The following is a 5876-nucleotide window of genomic DNA, read 5'->3' as shown; positions in this document are numbered from 1 at the left end:
TGTGATTGGCCGAATTCCTCAAGCATGTGACGGAAATGTTATGTCTCTTACTATATTGTGATACCTGCAGCAACCACATGTGACGACCCCGGGCTGGACTCCGCTTCGTCCACGATGAAAGCCGATTTGGCGATCGACAGCGCGAAGTTGAAGTATTTCCTCAGCGACCAGCACGGATCAGCTCCAGGCATAACGAAACAATATCGTCCTCTTTTGGAAGGCCAAACAAAGTAGTTTTGCTTTCACAACGAAGCACACAGCGCCTTCAAGACATGGCGGTGGCAACAACAGTACTACAGCGAGAATATAAGTTACGCCTTCTTTCGTTGCGTGAACATTTGGACGGCGTTATGCAAATCTTCCCTCATAGTGAGGTAGATATGTGGGGGCGTGTTAGAACGAATCGTTTTAGGTAGGTGTGGCTGACTCTTAACTTTTATAAAGAATATCTTTGGATTTGAGACTTTAGTCTTTGCAACTTTACAGATCTTCTTTATGCACCAAGAGCTTGTAACACTCCAAAGAGAAAGGAAAAATTGAAATCGCATCATATGACCCCTTTAAATAACATGAGTTCCATTGGCCTGGGGTCTTGCCTGTATGTAAATGTGCCTTCCCACCCCCCCTTTAATTTATGTTCCACTATGTTTGCTATGTGTTCATTGCCTCAGTCTCTCTGTAGTGCATCTGAGCATGTTTGTGTCTTGTCGTGACTGCACAGTTTGACCGTATAGTTATATAGTTAATAGCTGGGAAATGCGCCAGAGTCTTCATTATATCCTCCAGCTGCCTATATCAGGAATGACTGCAGAAACGTAGAAACGTGTGCTGAAGTCTGTACCTGGGAGACGCAGCTGTCAAACCCAACTACATCTTACCACTCAAGTTTCAGCCAAAGAGTAGTTCAACCAAAAATCAAACATTCTTTGCTCGGTATCATTTCAAAAGCTTTTATTTAATTGTATTTAATAATTTATGGCAGAATATTCAGGGTGGTCTTTAATGTGCATTTGTATTGTCTGCTATTTTTGTATGTAAACATGCAATATTACACAGATTTTTTTTAAAAAGTCTCTAAAAAAAGACCCTGTTTGTTTTAGTTTTTTTTCTGCATTGCACTAACCTGGATCTTTTAATCCAAAAACACTGTACTGCTTTTTATTTTAAAAAAACAAACATCTATAGACCTTGAGTTTTCGTTCCACATCCCTGCATCTTGAATTTTTAAATGTAAAAACATGAATGGCCCTGTAACACTTTTCTTGACAACATTTCAGTAGTCTGTCAGCCGTTTAGAAACCCAACAAGGATGACTCTTTTAAATCAGTTCTTTTTTTCAATGATCAAAGTCAAGTTATCAGTTGAGTTTGAATTGAACAGAGTGGCTCCGGCATAAATGACTCACTCACTCTGAATTTAAATGAGTTCGATTCACCAAATGGCACAGAGACAAACATATATGTTCAGGTCAGATAGCAACAGGTTAACTGCTAATCTTTATTGGAGCTTGACAGTTCCCATTCACTTTGCATTGTATGGAACTGTGCAGCATCATTCTGTAAACTGTCTCCTTTTGTGCTCTAAATGAATAAAGAGAACCATACAAAATGAGGGCAAACTTTTAATCTTGGCATTTATTTAATGCAAAATGCCATGTTCTCACAATATGTTTGTTTGCTTCCTGCAGCCCTTAACATATACAGCATAGCTTGTTGATCTGTTTTTGCTTAGTTTTGTCCTGTGCACAGTGAAGGCCTGTCACAGCTGCGTCTGACAGAACCACTACCCATCTCAGGCCTTTACATCCTCTTTTTGTCTCTCTCTCTCTCTCTCTCAATCTCACTACAAACTTTCTGAACTCTAAAACCTTTATTTTGAAATGTAGTGCTCTTCTCAGGGTTGGTTGTCCTCTCACTCACCCACACGCCTACACAGACAAATCTGCCCACTCTTATTTCTCACCACAGATGTGTGTACACTCACTTACTCACACACACACACTGCTAGATTCCCTGCCTACAGAACTACAGAAAACACACACACACTCGCACACATACCACCTTCGCCTCTCTCTCACTCAGAGGTGACACGCTGGTGGGCTCTAGTCGTATCCTACCATACCCTCGTTTTTCATCCTTGTCTCATCCCTCTCTTTTCGCCCACCCGTCCTCCCACACACCTTCTCTCTCATTCTAGCATTCTCTCTCTGTCGCGCTTTGGCTCTTTCTCTGTGTCTCTTGAGTGACAGTCAGAAAGAACTGTAGGGGCCAATTACTCTTCTGCTGTTTTGGTGAGTGTGTTATATAAAATAAGAGCACCTGCTGTCTGCAAGAAGCAGACATCTCTACTTCTGTGTGTGAGTCTGCAATCATGTCCTGCAACTTGAATAAACTTCTCAAATCATTCTGCATAGCTACTGTATAATAATGATGTGTATTAGTTTAGAATTTAAAGGAGTTATATAATAGCTGATGTTTTGAGATAAAATAATTCTAGTTAACTCTTTCCCCACCAGTATTTTTTTAAAACAAGTTGCCAGTCACTGCCAGCATCATCTTTTTCACGAAACTTTCATGGCCCCCAGAATATTTTGTTGTATGAATATCTGAACATGCAATATGTCAAAAGAAAGAACAGAGCCTTTGCTTGTAAACAAAAAAAAACCTAGCTTCATGTAAGTTTCATTAATAATTTACAACAAAAAGCTGGATCAGATTCAGAATGATGATCAAAATATAGATGGAGTAGATCGCTTCCATCAACACCCCCCAAGCTTGCACATTCCTATGCCACTTCCTGGCTCGATGTTTCTTTCGGTAACATTAGGCCATTTTGATTTATACGCTGTTTATGATATCGTAATTTTACATATGCATCTGCTTACATCTGCGATCGATTGTTTCTCACTCATGTCGTTCCAAACCTGTATGACTTTCTTTCTTCTGTGGAAAATATAAGAAAATATTTTGAGTAAAACACAACGTCAGGGGTATGAACATTCATGAGAAGGGAATCATACTCATGCAAGGCTGTAGTAAAAAACTTTTTTATAGATGTAGCATTAAATCCATAAAGTCTAGGTGAAAGTCTTGTATTAGGCTATTTCATGACTGCATTCTTGCATTTTCTATCTGTTTTGATGCGTTTTGAGAGGATGGGCTTATTTTGTAGTCCTTGGCTTTGAAAACAGCCTCCATTAAAACATGACAATGCAAAACAACAACTCCAATTTGGTGTTCAGAAATTGGGTCACCTAGTTAAGGGGACCTGATAAGGAGGAAATAGGATCCGGGGCTCATCATGCTTGTCATGTGACACACAGCAACCACGTTTGATTTAATTTCTCCTTTTTTTTTCCCCAAACGTGTTAACCAGGCCTAGCCTACATCTCGATTCTCAAATATGTGTAAGTAGATGCAATCAAGCACTCTCAAAAACTCCCATTATAATCAATGAAGCTGTTTACACTGTGAAATGATCAAATGAATATCTTACATGTAAATACATGTAATGTATATGTGCATTTTGTTGTTTCTGATGAGAGAATTCGCCAGAGAGCAGAATTCAGTCAGCGACCGCGCACACTGAACGACCACCGGCGTTTCAGCGATGACTCATCTGAACACATCTGATTGGCCATTGCATTCATAAGCTCAACAGAATTGTGTTTGATTGGTTATAATGCGCAGCGCTGTAAAAACACCTCTCTCTCCGGCTCAGCTCCATCCAAAGTGCGAACGCAGATTTGAATTTAGCAGCTGATGATGTCGCACTGAACTTTCTAATCACACCGGTGTGATCGTATCAAATATAAAAAATATTATTTGGCTATTTTTTGTCTTTTGGAAGCTGCATTCAAAATCCACCTGGCTCAAAAATCTGAGGGGTACGTGCCCCCTTTTGAATGGGCATGACGCCTCAGAATAGGACAGATATTGTTATTCTTAAACACCAGAACAATGAATAAGTACAATGTGTGAAGGTACACCAAAGCCTGTTTCTGGCTGTGTGTAGCACCTGCAACTCTGCATTTATCTTTCTGAAGGATCCCAGTGTTAGAAGAAATGAGCAATTAAAGATACCTTCAGTCTAAATTTGACATTTTTGTTATACACTGCAGTGTGTGGATTGTTTTTTAATCTGTCACAGTGTAAGAAAGATTTTGCAGAGGCTGTTACAAAAGGATGGGACAGCACAAACTAAATCAAGTAGGAAAGAAAACTTGACGTGAGTAAGTGTTGAAAAGCACTGTAACTCATTTAGCATTTGAATAATCAAAGTGAAGATGTGGTTTAACCCTTAAGCAGCCCTTAATTGGTCCTTCGTGGACAAATTTGGGCACAAATGTCTCAGGTGTGATCCCAATTGTATTTATTTTTTTAAATAAATGGCATATCACTATCTTCGATAAAATAAAAACTGTCAATTAATGCATTTTTTTTGTGATTTTTATTTTACTTATTTACCTCTAAAAGTAGGCCTGGCCTACAATATTTTTGTGTAAAATATGCTTATTTCTATGTTGTATTTAATATTTATTTTACTTCAGTAAAAAACAAACAAAAAAAAAACAATCATTCCAATAAGTTCAGACAGCCAAAACCTAAAACTCTGGAGTCTTTGGTGACATCTGGTCACATATGATGGTATAAAAATATAAAAAATATCAATAGCCTAGCTGTAGTAATGGCTGCATATTGAAATCTATAAACCATTGTTGTAACGAACTTAACCTCTTTTTTAAAGTTATAAAAAAAACATTTGTGTTGGGTGAGACTATACAAAGAAGCCAAAATATGCTTACAGACAAATCTGACCATGCTATAAGGAAAAGACAAAGTAGGAGACAGATTAATAATTTATTTCTAAAAAAATAATAATAATTTCAATAACTCAAAAAAGCAAAATGCTACCAAATGGTACCAAACAGGTAAGAATAAACAACAAACCTAGCAAGTAGCATGTTTCAGGCATGTTTTGTTTGAAATCATCAACAAATCTTGCAGCAGGACTGCAGCAGTGTGTGTGTGCACGCACAGTGGCTGATTGGCACATAAAAAAAAAAAAGCTAAGTCATTGGCTCATTCGATTCTTTGTTTGTGTATGTGAGAGTGACTGTTTTTATTCAACAAATTAAAAAAAAACCTCTCTGTTATAGGCGCACCCAATGCTTTGTGTGTGTGTGTGTGTGTTTGTGTGGGTGTGTTTGTGTGTGTGTATGTGTGAGTGTTTGCCACATTGAAAATGTTGTAGGCTCACCCCTTTGTTTATGTGTATGTATGATCTGCATTGATTTTTATTGGACAAATAATACAAATGCTCTGAATTATAATATTTCCTATTCATCTCCTATGGGTGCCCACTTTTGTCCACGAGGGACAAATTTAGTTATTTTTTTTCAACCACTTACTTAACTTTGTTGAATCGAGTCCTTTGTGTGTGTGTGTGTGTGTGTGTGTGTGAGAGTGTTCAGGTGGCAAACTTAGGAAAAGTAGCCAAGTCTTGTACAGCTCAGGATAATATTAAATAAAAAAAATAAAAAAATTAGATTTTGCCCAACATTTGTCCCGAAGGATGCTTGAGGGTTAATACATAACTGAAAACTAATTTATGACTTTTTTGGTTCAAAAACCTTGACTTTTTGACAACTAATTTGACCGATATCTGTAATTAGAGTAAATAGGCTTTGTAATGTAAATAAAGAAATTAGATAACTGGCTCTGTCGCTAGGTTCCAGCTAGATTGGTTTCTAGTGGCAGCAGCTGGCTGGATAAACCTGCTTTTTAATGTACTGTGTATTGTTGTCTGCAGAATTAGTTTTGTGTGTTTTTATTTCCATGCTTCTCTCTCCTTTATCTGTGTTTGAGTGTGTTCAT

Source organism: Sinocyclocheilus grahami, unplaced genomic scaffold, assembly GCF_001515645.1.
Source record: "Sinocyclocheilus grahami isolate Dianchi unplaced genomic scaffold, SAMN03320097.WGS_v1.1 scaffold1401.1, whole genome shotgun sequence".
NCBI classification, from domain to species: domain Eukaryota; kingdom Metazoa; phylum Chordata; class Actinopteri; order Cypriniformes; family Cyprinidae; genus Sinocyclocheilus; species Sinocyclocheilus grahami.
Note: the sequence above shows the minus strand (reverse complement) of the source record.